Source organism: Pleurodeles waltl, chromosome 3_1 (genome assembly GCF_031143425.1).
Source record: "Pleurodeles waltl isolate 20211129_DDA chromosome 3_1, aPleWal1.hap1.20221129, whole genome shotgun sequence".
Taxonomy (NCBI): Eukaryota; Metazoa; Chordata; class Amphibia; order Caudata; family Salamandridae; genus Pleurodeles; species Pleurodeles waltl.
This window is the reverse complement of record NC_090440.1, coordinates 1,324,955,608-1,324,971,102: the sequence shown is the minus strand read 5'-3', so window position 1 is coordinate 1,324,971,102 and position 15,495 is coordinate 1,324,955,608.

The window sequence follows — 15,495 nt, the reverse complement described above, 5'->3', positions numbered from 1 at the left end:
CAGCTACAAACAACACATACCATGCAGATCACAAAACTGTGAGTGAACTATGAGTAGCACTTCAAAAAAGAAAAAGAAATGTATGTCAGAGAGGAGCTATGGAGAGGTGAGGAACACTGATGGAGAGCGGTAGCGAGGGAATGTGTGGAAAAAGAGGTCATGAAGGAAGCTGTGCCAAAAAGACTGTTTCACCAGGTGCCTCCAGTGCCAAAGCTGGTCCTGTGTGGGTGCCCCTTCATGTATTTTGCAGGGGGGGGCCCTCACATTTTGTTGCGCCACTGTGCTAAAATCCTTTCATTCCTCAGGAAGGCAATTGCTCACAGTGGTATTTTTCCCTGGTGAGATACCCCTGATGATATAGAGACATTTCTGAATTGGTTGCTTATATTTTTGGAGTGCTTGTGATGATTTTAAGGTATAAACTAGAAGACAATTGTTCACAGTCCTAATTCTACCAAAGAGGATCCAAGTCAGCTAACAGTGTCCTACCCATATTGTGATATCGGTTGCCTAAATTAGTCAAATTAAAATCTCCAGTCAATATGACCTCGTATGTTACAAATCTGCAGATTAAGGTGGTCATTACACTCTGGCGGACGGTGTTAAAGATGCGGTAATACCACAAACAGTCAGATGGACAAAAAAAGGGAATTATGACCCTGGCGGAAACCGCCAACAAAGACAGCCACTTTAACACTTCGCCCGCCACGGCGGTACAGACAAGCAGCGCGGCGGTCACCGCCAACAGACAGGCAGGAGACAATGTACCGCCCACAGTATCACAACAGGCCAATCCGCCACCTTTTCTGGGGCGGATTCACCGTGGATAAAAACATGGCGGAAACAGCTTTTGCTATGGGAAAACGCTCACCTGAACATATCCCACGAGGAACGATGACTCCATGGACCCCGAACTCCATATACTACCTGCCCTTGTCTTTCGGCTCCTTCACGACCAACAGCGGCGTAGTCGCAGAAGATACCGGTGAGTACAGCACCTACGACACGGGGGGGGAGGCAAAAGTTAGGGGGACACCCACCAAACACCCCCACCCCCACCCTCGCATATTACAACATACACACCAATGCAGTCATAAACATCACAGTAACAACCCACAATTCCCCCGGAAGAATGCAAAGACAATGCGAATTTCGGTCAAACTTTGTAATGTGCCAATTTACATGTAATTCAAAAATAAACAAATATATGTATACTAAAATCACTCTTATTTACATATATACAATCCGAGAAGTAGTGCAAATATGTACACAACAATGTCCGTGCACAAACAGTCCAAAAATGCATGGGCGAGGCCCACAAGCGATACCTGACCAAAATCGGAGAGAACACTGCCGGGGCATCAGATAGAAACACTACAGGCACCTCAGGGGGAAGGAAAGGGGGGGCACCTCAGCCACATAAACGCAAAGCCAGATCCACGACGGGGCTCCATGCCCATTGATGTATCCTGGGGAGTGCAAAGCCACAGTCTCTCAAGTCTATACAGTGGGTGGGTTGCCCACTGTTACATCCTGGGGAGTGCAAAGCCACAGTCTCTCAAGTCTCCCAAGTGGGTGGGTTGCCCACTGTTCAATCCTGGGGAGTGCAAAGCCACAGTCTAATAAGTCTCTACAGTGGGTGGGTTGCCCACTGTTCAATCCTGGGGAGTGCAAAGCCACAGTCTCTCAAGTCCATACAGTGGGAGGTTTGCCCACTGTTCAATCCTGGGGAGTGCAAAGCCACAGTCTCTCAAGTTGATGCAGGTCCATACTGATACTGGGGGGTGACTGGTGCCCAGACTGGATGAGTCTCCCCGTGAATGGAAGTGTCCTGTCACTGTCCAAGCTGCACATGGGATAAGGATGCCTGATGTGGTGGGGCATTCATTCCTTCCCGGTGCATTGCCCTCTTCAGCGGTGCTTTGACATAGCGGTCTTTGCCCTCTTCAGCGGTGCTACGACATGGTGTTTCAGGACTGTTCAGCGGTGCTTTGACATGGCGGTCTTTGCCCTCTTCAGCGGTGCTTTGACATGGCGTACTTTGCCCTCTTCAGCGGTGCTATGACATGGCGTTTCAGGACTGTTCAGCGGTGCTTTGACATGGCGGTCTTTGCCCTCTTCAGCGGTGTTATGACATGGCGGTCTTTGCCCTCTTCAGCGGTGCTATGACATGGTGTTTCAGGACTGTTCAGCGGTGCTTTGACATGGCGGTCTTTGCCCTCTTCAGCGGTGTTATGACATGGCGGTCTTTGCCCTCTTCAGCGGTGCTATGACATGGCGTTTCAGGACTGTTCAGCGGTGCTTTGACATGGCGGTCTTTGCCCTCTTCAGCGGTGCTTTGACATGGTGGTCTTTGCCCTCTTCAGTGGTGCTATGACATGGCGTTTCAGGACTGTTCAGAGGTGCTTTGACATGGCGGTTTTTGCCCTCTTCAGCGGTGCTATGACATGGGAGTCTTTGCCCTCTTCAGCGGTGCTATGACATGGCAGTCTTAGCCCTCTTCAGCGGTGCTATGACATGGCGGTCTTTGCCCTCTTCAGCGGTGCTATGACATGGCGGTCTTTGCCCTCTTCTGCGGTGCTATGACATGGCGGTCTTTGCCCTCTTCAGCGGTGCTATGACATGGAGGTTCTGATACGGACATTGGTGTGTGGCATGACGATTTCCACACTGGACATTGGTGTGTGGCATGACGATTTCCACACTGGACATTGGTGTGTGGCATGACGATTTCCACACTGGACATTGGTGTGTGGCATGACGTTCCATCAATGGCCCCGCCTGGGCTGTGACTCTGGCGGTGGTCTCTGGACCAGTTACGATACTTGAGCCCTCCTGGGCTGTGACTCTGGCGGTGGTCTCTGGACCAGTGTCGATACTTGAGCCCTCCTGGGCTGTGACTCTGGCGGTGGTCTCTGGACCAGTGACGACGGTGCTGGCGGTTGTGTCTGGACCGTCGGAAATGATGGTGCACTTCTCCGCCGTGACACCCACAACAGGCTGGGCAGACTTCCTCTGGACCTTCCCCACCTTTTTTGGAGTTACAGCTGACTCACCAATCGCCTTCGATCCCATTTCACTTGTGTCCCACCAGGAGTCTTGCCACGGTCCCGTCGTCCACTCTCCAATTTCGGAGCCTTTACAGGGGGTGGGCTGCCTGTGCCTTAGCTCCGGGTCCTACTGCCTGCCCTGGTGGACGGTGCACTCCAAAAACCTTGAACAGGCACCACTGGTCCTAGAGGATTTTTGGCTGAGGCGCTACGACGGGACTGATGAATTGGAGGGGGGGGGTGGGGGCAAAAAGGTCAATTTGACAGAGGGACAGTTTCTGACAAAAACTGGGATGGGTAGCTGGAGGGGGTCTGGGAGTGGAGGAAGAGGAGGTGGTTGTAGGAGGTGTCACTTTAGCTGTTTTGGGTGCAGGTGCAGGTACTGGAGGCTGTCATGAGGTGGATGGATGTTGGGTGAGTGATTGCCGGCGTTTGGGTACTTTGGGAGGGGGCTTCACAGACACACTGGGAGAGGACACAGGGGACGTGTAAATGGCAGTGGAGGTGGTGAGTGCAGGTGAGCGGCGTGTGGTGCTGGGTGTCCTGGTGCGAGTCCTAGTGCCTGTAGATGTGGTGCATGCAGGTGTGTGTGTAGACGAGACTGGGAGGGAGGACGGAGAAGAGGAGGAGGGGGACACAGTGGAGTCAGTGGATGTTGCAGTGTCTGTATGGGTGTGATGCTTGTGTGAGTGCTTGTGGTGTGTGTGGTGCCTATGTTTGCTTGAGCTACTTGGGTGTGTTGACTTGTCTGCATGCTGGTCTGTAGGTGTGCTTGGGATGGGCGGGGATACAGGGCATTGGGTCTGGGTGGAGGAAGTTGGAGGGGGGAGGCTGGACACAGGGACAATTGCTGCCATCAGTGCTGAGGCCAGAGATTGCAGGGTTCGCTGAAGGGCAGCCTGACCAGAATGAATGCCCTCCAGGGAAGCATTACCGTGTTGCAACTCCCTTTCTACACCCTGGATGGCATTCACAATGGTAGACTGCCCAACAGTAAGTGACCTGAGGAGGTCAATGGCCTCCTCACTGAGGGCAGCAGGGGTGACTGGGGCATGGCCTGAGGTGCCAGAGGCGAAGGTAATGCCCACCCTCCTGGGTGAGCGGTCACAGGGCGAACGGTGAGGGGCTGCTGGGAGGGCGGTGCTGGTAGGGGGGGTGGTTGCTGTACCTGTAGAAGTGTGGCGCACAGATGGTGCCGCCACCACAGGGGACCTCACATCGGCGGACGAGTCTGTGTCGCTGGTTGGTGATCCGGTTGCCGACGTGAAGCTCCCCTCGCCCTTCGTCCCACTGGTGTATTCAGAGTCTGAGGTGTGGCCCTCCATGGCATGTGGGATGCAGCTCCCTCGTGCTCCGGTGCCACTGTACCTCCGCCTGTTGATGCTGATGTACAAACGGACAGGGAGAGCAGGAAAAGGGGGGGAGACAGAAGAAAGAGAGTTTTAGTACATGGCATACCGCTACCGTTGGCGGACAAGACAGACGCAGCAGCCCCATGCACAACGCCACGCTCCTGCCCTCTGCACATGCAATTTCATGGATATGGGCTACATGGCAATGCTGGAAATCTGCGCACATGGATGCCACAGGGGCAACTATACCTCAACTTGCTAGTTTTCTGAGGTGGGGTAGAGTGCCACATGGCCTACATTGCGGAGGGGCCTTGCCTAACTAACTCGCCCTGGCCTATGGACACCCACAGCCCACCTCCCCCACCCACACACCGTCACTGCACGCAAAGTCCGCAGAATGAGTTTGTACTCACCCCCTTGTGTCTGCTGTGATGACCTTAAGCACCCATCCAACTCCGGGTAGGCCACCACCAGGATCCGGAACATCAGGGGGGTCATGTTATGACGGGCACCCCTCCCACGTTGGCAGGCCATACCCAGCTGAGCCTCCGCCGTCTTCTTGCTGCAGCGGCGAATGTCCTCCCATCTCTTCCGGCAGTGGGTGCCCCGTCTCTGGTGGGCCCCCAGGGTCCGGACGTCCTTGGCGATGGCATGCCAAATGTCCCTCTTCTGGTGGGCGCTGACCTACATGACATGCACAAGGGAAGAGGAACAGTCATTACCAATTGCACCATCAATGTGTGTGGCCCCCTCCATACTCTGACCATGTGGCCCATTTATTCCCATGCTTTACTGTAGTATGACTTCTACCCCCTTCCCTCTTCCCCCCAGCCCTCTTCACCCAGGCCTAGCCCCTACAACGTGCTCCCTGTGTACTAACCTGTTGGTCTGGAGGACCGTAGAGTAGCGTGTACTGGGGGAGGACCCCATCCACAAGTTTCTCCAACTCCTCCGATGTGAAGGCAGGGGCCCTTTCCCCAGACGCAGCAGCCATTGTCGCTTCCAGACCGAGGTCACTGCAGCACTAGCAGTATAGGTCCTCTCCTGTCGAAGGTCAGGTATCTAGTGATTGAAGAGGTAGAAAATGGCGGTGACGACCGTGGCGGTGACGTCCGCGGCGGGGGCGCATCATCACCGCCGGCGCACCTGTTCATTGGCTCCTGGGACCCATAGGGTCCATTGTTAACCAATGCAGCATTGCGCCGCGACGGTGTGCAACGCCAGCGCTGTTACCCCACAATCCCATTGTCCCAGTTTAGAGGTCAGGCAGCCGCCATTTCAGGGGCCCACATGGATTCATTTTCAAATGCGTCACACATACTGAGGCCTACACTCAACACACATACAGGAAGGGTTTATTGTCTGGGGTAGTCTTGTGTGTGACTGTGGGTACATACCTGGAAGAATAGTGACTGTTTCTTCGCTGTTGTTCTTCGTAGGCACCGTCAGCTGGGACATATGAGAAGATGGCGGAATCCACTGGTGTATTGACCGCTGGTGGACCTGTTGACAATGGAGGAGCGACATTTAATCGTGACCTGCAGGTTTGACCGTGCCACAATCCAGGAACTGTGTACCCAGTTGGAGCCAGAGCTGATGTCACCAATCCGCCATCCGACTGGAATCCCCCCTGACGTGCTGTCAGTGCTCCATTTCCTTGCGAGTGGGTCATTTTAAACAACAGTGGCCATGGCATCAGGGATGTCCCAGCCTATGTTTTCCAACGTGTTGTCCAGAGTGTTGTCTGCCCTTCTGAAACACGTAAGGAGATACATCATTTTCCCTGAGGTGGAGGATTTGCCTACAGTGAAAGGTGACTTCTATGCCCTTGGACATATCCCCAACATCATAGGTGCCATTGATGGGACCCATGTAGCTCTGGTCCCCCCCGCAGGAGTGAACAGGTGTACAGGAACAGGAAGAGTTATCATTCTATGAATGTCCAGATGGTGTGTTTGGCAGACCAGTACATCTCGCAGGTAAATGCTATGTTCCCTGGCTCAGTGCATGACCCCTACATCCTGCGCAATAGCAGCATCCCTGATATGATGGGTGAACTCCAGAGGCACCGTGTATGGCTATTGGGGGACTCTGGTTACCCCAACCTTTCGTGGCTATTGACCCCAGTGAGGAATCCCAGGACCAGGGCAGAGGAACGGTACAATGAGGCCCATGGGCGGACTAGGAGGGTTATCTAGCACACCTTCGGCCTTCTAAAGGCCAGGTTCAGGTGCCTCCATATGACAGGTGGATCCCTATTCTACTCACCGAAGAAGGTGTGCGACATCATCATCGCCTGCTCCATGCTCCATAACTTGGCTTTGCGACGCCAGGTGCCTTTTCTGCAGGAGGATGATCCAGATGACGGTGTTGTAGCAGCTGTGGAGCCTGTGGACAGTGATGAGGATGAAGCTGAGGAAGACGAAAACGACAACAGGGAGTCAGTCATACAGCAATATTTCCAGTGAGACACAGGTGAGCACATTTTCTATTTTACCTTTACATTCACTTTCTCACATCTATCTATATCCTATACCTCAATTTCACTCACTATTTGTTAACTGAGTTGTCCCCTTCCATTTCAGTTCCACAAATGTGGTAACCTACGTGTCAACTGTTTGCATCCTTGAAGGGCTTGTGATGTGTGACATAGGTATGTTAGCCCTCAAATGGGTAACCCATTATGCAAATGTAATTGATTATACAGATTTACAAATCATTGATTGACTCCGTTTTTTTTGGTGTTTGAAGGGTGTTTATTTAAGTGTACAAAAATGAAGGGGGGTTGTAAAATGGTGATGGGTGATGGTGGAGGAATGTCCATGGCAGAGTCCAGTCTATTAGTCTCACAGGTACATTGCACATCTGGGCATTGGAAGTGGAGCTGGGCCAGTTCCGATTTGGGCAGGGTAACAAAGTGGGACAGTGGGAGGACTATCAGGGTGGTCTTATTTCCTGGCGGGGGTCTTGCCATCTTGCTCTGTCCTGTTCCTGGATCTCAGTGCCCGCTTGCGTTGTGGTTGTCCATCTACAGGGGGTGGTGTGCTGGTGTGGTGGTCCTGTGGCGGGACGTCCTGTCCACTAGCGCCAGTGGAGGTGGTGGGCAGTTCGTCGTCCTGCCTAGTGTTAGGGGCCCCTTGGAGTGCCACGGTGTCCCTCAAGGTCTTTTGAATGTCCGTCAGCACCCCTATGATGGTCCCCAGGGCGGAGCCGATGGTCCTGAGCTCCTCCCTGAACCCCAAATATTGTTCCTCCTGCAGACGCAGGGTCTCCTGCAACTTGTTCAGGACCGTGGCCATCGTCTCCTGGGAGTGGTGGTATGCTCCCATGATGGAGGAGAGGGCCACGTTGAGAGTGGGTTCCCTTGGCATGTCCTCCCTCTGTCGCACAGCAGCCCTCCCAGTTCCCCTATGTTCCTGTGCCTCCGTCCCCTGGACCGTGTGCCCACTACCACTGCCCCCAGGTCCCTGTTGTTGTTGGGGTTGTGGGTTACCCTGGGTGCCCTGTAGTGGTGGACACACAGCTGATTGACCTGTCCTGGGTAGGGAGGTTTGGGCCTGCTGGGTGGGTGCTGTGCTGGTGGTCCGCCGCCAGTCCGCTGTACCGCGATGTGGTGCCTGGATACCGTTGAACGCACTTTCCCCCGTAGGTCGTTCCACCTCTTCCTGATGTCCTCCCTATTTCTTGGGTGCTGTCCCACAGCGTTGACCCTGTCCACTATTCTTTGCCATTGCTCCATCTTCCTGGCTATTGATGTGTGCTGTACCTGTGAGCCAAATAGCTGTGGCTCTACCCGGATGATTTCCTCCACCATGACCCTGAGCTCCTCCTCGGAGAAGCGGGGGTGTCTTTGGCGTGCCATGGGGTGGTGTGTGTGATGTGTGGGGTGGTGTATGTGTTGATGAGTGTGGTGAGTGTAGTGGTATGTGGTGTTTTGTGCGTGGATGTTGTGTGGGTGATGGTGTGGTGTGCCTCTGTGTGGTGGGGTTGTCTATTGCTGTGCTCTCTCTGTCGCCTTCAACTCAAAATTGTGGTCGTAGGGGTTTGTGGGTGATGTGGGTGTGTGTTTTATATTGTGTTGGGTGTGTGGGAGTGTCGTTTGTATGTGTATCAGGTGTGTGTATTTTGAATTGTCCAATGTGGCGGTGTTTTGGAGATGTGTGTGTATTTTGAGCGCGGCGGTGTGTACCACCAATGGAATATCGCGGTTGAAAGACCGCCGCGTGGATTCGTGGGTCATAATAGCATGGGCGTGTTTCTGTTGGCGTGGAGGTGGAGGATTTGTTTCCGCATGTTTATCGCTGACCTTTGGTGTGGCGGTATTGTGTAGGTGTCTGAATTTCGGCGGATTCCGTGATGTGTGTCATAATAGCTGTGGCGGTCTACCGCGGCCGCGGCGGTGTATTGGCGGTCTTCTGCACGGCGGTAAGCACCTTATACCGCCAATGTTGTAATGACCCCCTAAGTCATCTAATGCTTCTAAGTCATCTAATGCTTTGCTTTCCTCTTCGTCCTAACCAAATTTAAGTATGCATTGATGATTACTAACAATTTGGTTTTACTGCTTATTTTACATCTATTTATTTTTATTGCTTGGAATACATTTTCTACATCTAATACAGTTGTACTACCTTTATTTTTGTAGATACATAAATTGATCGTCTTCTTGCTTGTGTAATAAATTTGTTAGTTTTATTAGCTGAGTGCTGTATTGCATGATATCTTCAGAATTCAATAAGGCTTAACTGCCCAGGTCTCCAGCAGGCAGATTATGTCATCTGTTCTAATGAAGTTTAGAGCATCAGTGTGGTTGAGCATGTGTTTGAGACGGGCCACATTAACAATATTACTACCAGGATGGAGATTTGAGAGCAGGGTCATGTGGCCCCACCTATTTAAGTTAAGTACTTGTCTAGATGCCACATTCTAATAACCACCAATCCGATTTCCCCTTTTTGGCCCCCAGATGCATCACAGTACCAACACATAGCGTTCTCTTTGAGACGCAAGTTGCCACATTGAGGAAAGTAGTTTTGGATCATGGACACTTCAAGACTACACATGTGGGGGACTTTTGCAGGGTTGGATGAGGTGGCAGCTAAATGACTGTTGCCCTGGCTAATAACCATTCCCAGCAGGTACCTTCGGCTAAGAAGTCCACCTATTAAGCACATGTTCCAGCCTTAATTGGGGGCAACTGTAGCTGTCTTGCATCTTCCTACTGTTCCCTCTGCCCACAGTCAAATAAATCAATAAGCAACCATAGAAACTAATACAGCAGATATACACACGCTACCACAGTAGCAGGTAGTACATTAGCCTATTTCCTGCCCCTAACTTTGCTGAATAAGTCAGCCTTTATGACTGAAAGCAGTGGCCTCTCAGATCCCTGCTTTAAACAAGGCCTACAAGTCTTTCTGGAGATTTATATTAGTAATTCTACTTTTTTTACACAAATTATGAGATTCTAACTACATCACTGGCATTTTGTTTGACACTGGATTGCTACATTATGGCAGATAACCTAGGTCTAACTTAAGAGGATGATGTCACATCAGTCTAAGCATGTCCTTCATTATTGAATGACCAACATATAATGCAAACCATGACCCAGGTGGAAGACTAGGAGTAAATCTCTAATTTAAAACAACAGTAGATAAAACCAGCAAAACATGGAATATATATGACTGAGTAGCTGAGGGCCAGAGGATTAATAGTAACTAACTAACCATGAATATTTTTAAAAGATAAGAACTTCAGCAAAGAATACTCATCGATTGCCAGGCACCATAATCATGACTGGCTGATCTTGATCATAAAGATGACAAAGAGATTGTAATAAGCCATGATGATTGAAATTCAGAATAGTGAAAATCTTGTAAAGACCATTATACAGCTAACTATCTTATAGAAAATATTGGATTGGAGGAAATCATTAGAGAAATCAGCAAGTTCAAGGAGTTTTAACTAACTTTTAACTCAATGCAAAATCACAAAACTACAAAACGATATAAAAAAGCTTTCCCACAAGACTACTTATCCATACATAACAATAGGACATTAGAATCAGAAGATCCAGCCTAACTGGGGTAAAACAAAGAAATTTACTAAGGACAACCATTCCCTGAATCTGATGGGTGGAGTAGTGGGGATGAATATTTTCCAAGGGGAATGACAGAGGAGGTCATTCCATTCATGGAGCACTACTAGTACTCTATGAATGGGTTACCATCTCTCTTTTTTTCAACCACCACATGATCAATCTTAGTCCTTCTGGCCTAACCCATGTAGGCACCCACCAGTCCCACAATGACATACATTTTCCAACAGACCACCTTCTTAAGGAGAAGGCAAGGACTGGCAAGAGGAGGGAAGAAAAAAACTAACAAGTACATGGACAAATAACAAGAAAATATAATTGAGGAATCTGAGTAGGTACACGATCACTATACAAGAGGTTGATTTACCAACAGGCTAAGAAACCTAGGATTCCTTATTTTCACACCTTACAGAAGATTTATAAGACCAAGAATCCCTTTCCGGGATGCCAGTTTCTATTAGTATAGGTTCTCTTTTGGAAACCTTGTCAACATTTTGTGACCACTTCCTTTAACTTGAAATATCCCTAACGGAATGCACTACAAGCACACTATAGGGAAAGACGCAAATTACAGGACATAACCCTCATGGTAATTACTGAGTTGGCCTTTCACTAGAAGTGCAAAAAGTTCAGACTTGGGTCTCCATTATGATTGGGCCCTTGAAAAACATACCAACTGTAACTCAACACATCTGATATATATGATAGCATGCATTTGCGACCTGTCACAAAATAAGAACACATATATATGAACACTGTAGGATCAGGAGGTGTAAGAAAAGCACCACACCCATGACAAATTATATTAAGATAGAGCTAACTGAAAAAGCTATGTCCTGGTTGATGATTGAGAAGGTGGAGGCCTGCGGCTCACCCACAAGAATGGCAAAAATACTATTTGAGAAAAAAACAGATGAGGATTTATAAACTTAAAACCCCCCATGTAGACCTTAATGACAACATCTCATGTCTGCATCTCAAATAACACTTGGGATTCATTAGATTCAATGATGTTTGACTGATCATTTTTCTTATCATTCTCCCCTTGCAGAAGAATATTTATACAAGGAAACAAAGTGCGAATTCAGCTTAAGCACAATGAGAAGCTCCCTTCTTCTCTTCACCTATTTTTTTATATTGCTTTCTCCATCTTTTTCAGCTTATACTTTTCTTATTCACACATCCTATAACACATGCAAACTATCAAAATAGGGGCAGTTTTTATCAAATTCTAGACTAAAAAGATTGAACCTACATGCATTCATTAACTGATCATGATCTATGATAATCTGTATTATGTTGGTATATAATTACTTTATAACCAGAGGCACAGGAATGTGCCAAACACTATGGCCTAGTTTAAGTAACACCTTCATGTATATAATAATGGGGATAGACTTAGTAAACAAAACACAACATAACTTGATGCTTATGTCAACTATGGAACCAACTGATGTGAGCATGTGAATATTTTTAATCGTAACACAGGAAGGATGTGACACATTACACATTGTGTATGCTACACAGAAGTAGGAGACTGAGCATTCAACATTTGATGGTCAGCATTCAGGATGAACACAAGGATCGGGTGGGTGAAGTCACCAGCTGCTTCCTTTGATAAAGTTAGTGAGTCAGTGGACTTAGGGTTGACTTCTTTGTGTTCATCCGCCTTATACTCTGCCTTTTTCATCTTTTCAAGCACGCTAACAGTGGATTTACATTCTTTACGGTGTGACTGCACAAATGACTCATCAATGAGCTGAGCCCTATGGGACATTAATGAAGCCCATCCAGGGTTCAATTTCTTAAAAAATAGACTTTTCCGCCATTTATGCTTGTTGTTTTGTACTGCATTGTCTGTGTAGCATCTTGTGCACACCACAGAGTGTGGATTGCTGTGATATCACCAATGTGCGTATTTTTGAAACCAGAGACATTATAGGCATTGGCAAAGTTGGCAATTGCCTAGGGCCACCATCTTCCAAGGATCCACCTGGGAAATTGATATTTCACTCTAGCTCACTTCTGTGTATTTCTTTATCTTAACCTTCAACATATAATTCAATATTGTCAGGCAGCGCGGGACTTGAAGTAGCAGAAAATGTGTAGTGCAATTCGAAGTTGTGCCAAGCAGGTGCTCCCAAAATATCTCTTGTCTGGAAATTCAAAATCCTGAACATGACACTGTTTACAATATAAAACTGTTTTTACTGGAAAGATTAGCTTGGAAGTCTGTTCGAAACATATTAAGGGAACATTGTAAAATGTACTTGCTTTCTTTCCCTGCCAGCACAGTAAGTTACTAAGCTTACTCAAGAGTGAACATATGTATGCACAAATGTATGCATGCACATTTTTTGTGATATTTATTTTTCTGCATGAACTACATTTAAGTTTGCATCACAAATTATAATGGACTTTTGTGGTTCTGAGGAAGGTTGAATGACCAATATGTCAAAGAAATCAATGATAACCAGTCATCACCTTTGTTAGGCTCAAAGGCTGAGAGGAATAAATGTATATTAAAAGTCTGGGCTTTTATCATACATAAACACACATGCACACTCGTGACACACATGTACATGCACACATTCACACACACACTCCCTCTTGATCTATCTTTTTCTTGTTTGTTGTCACTGGACTATGTTCCACGCTTTTGTTTTGGATTTTGATGTTTTCTGGTATTTTTCAAAACTGCAAACGTATAAAACTTTAAATTGGGGAAAACTCCCATCTAAAATAGTTCCTCCCGCACTTCTACTTCCACAGCCTTATTGGGTGACATTCTGTTTGTGGGAGACCGTTGTCCTTTCTTTCATCATTCCTGGTCCTGGTTCACAAAGGCAAACTTACAATTTTTGTCTGAGTTAACTTTCTTTATATTCACAAACTACTATTTAATAGTAAGTTTACAACTCCAGAAGCTCCGCAGGCGGGATGTAGAACTCTGCACAGAAAAAGATAGGCCTATAGCTTTATGTGCTGAGCACTCCTCACTGACTGTGGAGTCTCTGCAGCTTTCATTTTACTGTTAACTCATAGTTTATGATTATCAAAATACACATAGTGCTTATTTACAATATCCTTCTGCAGTGCAGTGCTGCAAGGCTTCTTGCTGCACTGCCCTGCCTCAAACATAAAGGGCAGGAATGTGCCAGATCTATGAGATCGGGGGCACAAATGGCTGCCATCTGCCAACACAGGCAACTGTTCACCATGGTGCAAGGGTGTCTGCATTGTAGGAATGATTGTTTCTGTGCAGGAAGGAACACCTTCCTGCACAAAAACGATCAATGGGAGTGCTTTTCTCCTTCTATGTGTGCTGCAGAATGCAGCCCACATAGGAAAGAGGAAAAATTAGGAGAAATAAAGTTATTTTTTCTTTTGACGCAGTGTCAGGTTTACAAAACCCTTGTAAATCTGGGAATGTATCAAAATCCATTGGTGTTGCTTGGGAAAACCCACTGCAACACCCATGGAGCACATCTTTGCTGCAGAGTAAGGCAAAGCAGTGACTTGCACTGTGTTGCCTTACTCCATATCTACAAGGCCTTGAAAAGCCATGCAAAGTGGCTTTGCGTGGCCTTGTAGATAGGGCCTGCAGCCTGCACCGTCAGTGTGTTAAAAAACTGCCATACCAGCAGCAGACGCTGCTTGTAAATAGACCCCTTAAAGTGTAAGATTACCGTTGTGAATCAGGCCCAAGGTGTCAAGACTCATGCTCACCTTGTAAAGTTTGGTTCACTGTGAAACAACAAGGTCTAGTTGTTGGCAGGGCAAATAGCTTATGCAATTCTGCGGCCAGGGCATTTTCTGCATAATTATAAATCTATCACAATAGCCACATATTCCATAATTTGCTGAATGACCTGCAGATTTTAACAAAAGAAATGTTTCTAGCTTAAGCGGATCAAAAGTAACTAAAATTTAGCAACACATTTTGCCTAACAGTGGAAGGCATTTTATAAAGATTGATGTGTTTGGGTGTTAAAGCAGTATTAATGAGGTGAAACATTTGCCCATATAGTGTTGGAATGAGTAAAAATAGCAAAACAATGAAGTTATACTGTCACAAAATGTTTCACGTTATGGTGCATTATTAGGGCCTTATTTATACTTTTTGGTGCAAAACTGCACTAAGGCAGTTTTGCCCCAAACAGTTTTGCACCGGCTTGCACCATTTTTTAGCACCAGCTGGGCACCATATTTATGGAATGGTGAAAGCCGGTGCAAAGGGTAGGCTAGCTTAAAAAAAAATGACGTTAGGCAGTTTTGAGTCAAAATAAATGATTCTGACCAGATTAGCATCATTTTTGGACGCTAAGGGGCATATTTATACTCTGCAATGAATTAGCGTCATTTTTTAAAAACTTTAATTCAGTGCAAAACTAACTCCATATTTATACTTTGGTGCTAGACCCGTCTAGCACCATATTTATGGAGTTAAAGTCATTTTCTGGAAGTGTAAACCTACCTTGCCTTAATGAGATGCAAGGTAGGCGTTCCCGTGCAAAAAAATGACTCTATGGCCTTAACACCATATTTATACTCCCATTTAAAAATGGTGCAAGGGAGGGAGGAGGGGTCAAAAAATGAGGCAAAGCTTGCTTTGCCCCTTTTTTTAAGACCTGGGTCAGGGCAGGTTTTAGGGGACCTGTGGCCCTATTTCCAAGGTGGAACACCATGGAATAAGCCCAGAGGTGCCCTCCCTAGGCCCTAGGGGCACCCCCACCCACACTAGAGGGACTGCGAGGATGGGGGACCACATCCCAGGTAAGTACAGGTAAGTGCATTTTATTTTTGAAAGTACCATAGGGGGCCCTGAAATGGGCCCCCATACATGGCACCGGGTGCAATGGCCATGCCCAGGGGACCCCTGTCCTCTGTGCTGGCCACTGGGGTGGTGGGCATGACTCCTGCCTTTTCTAAGGCAGGAGTCATGTGGCATGGTAGGTTTAGCACCATAAAATGACACTAATCTGGTTAGAGT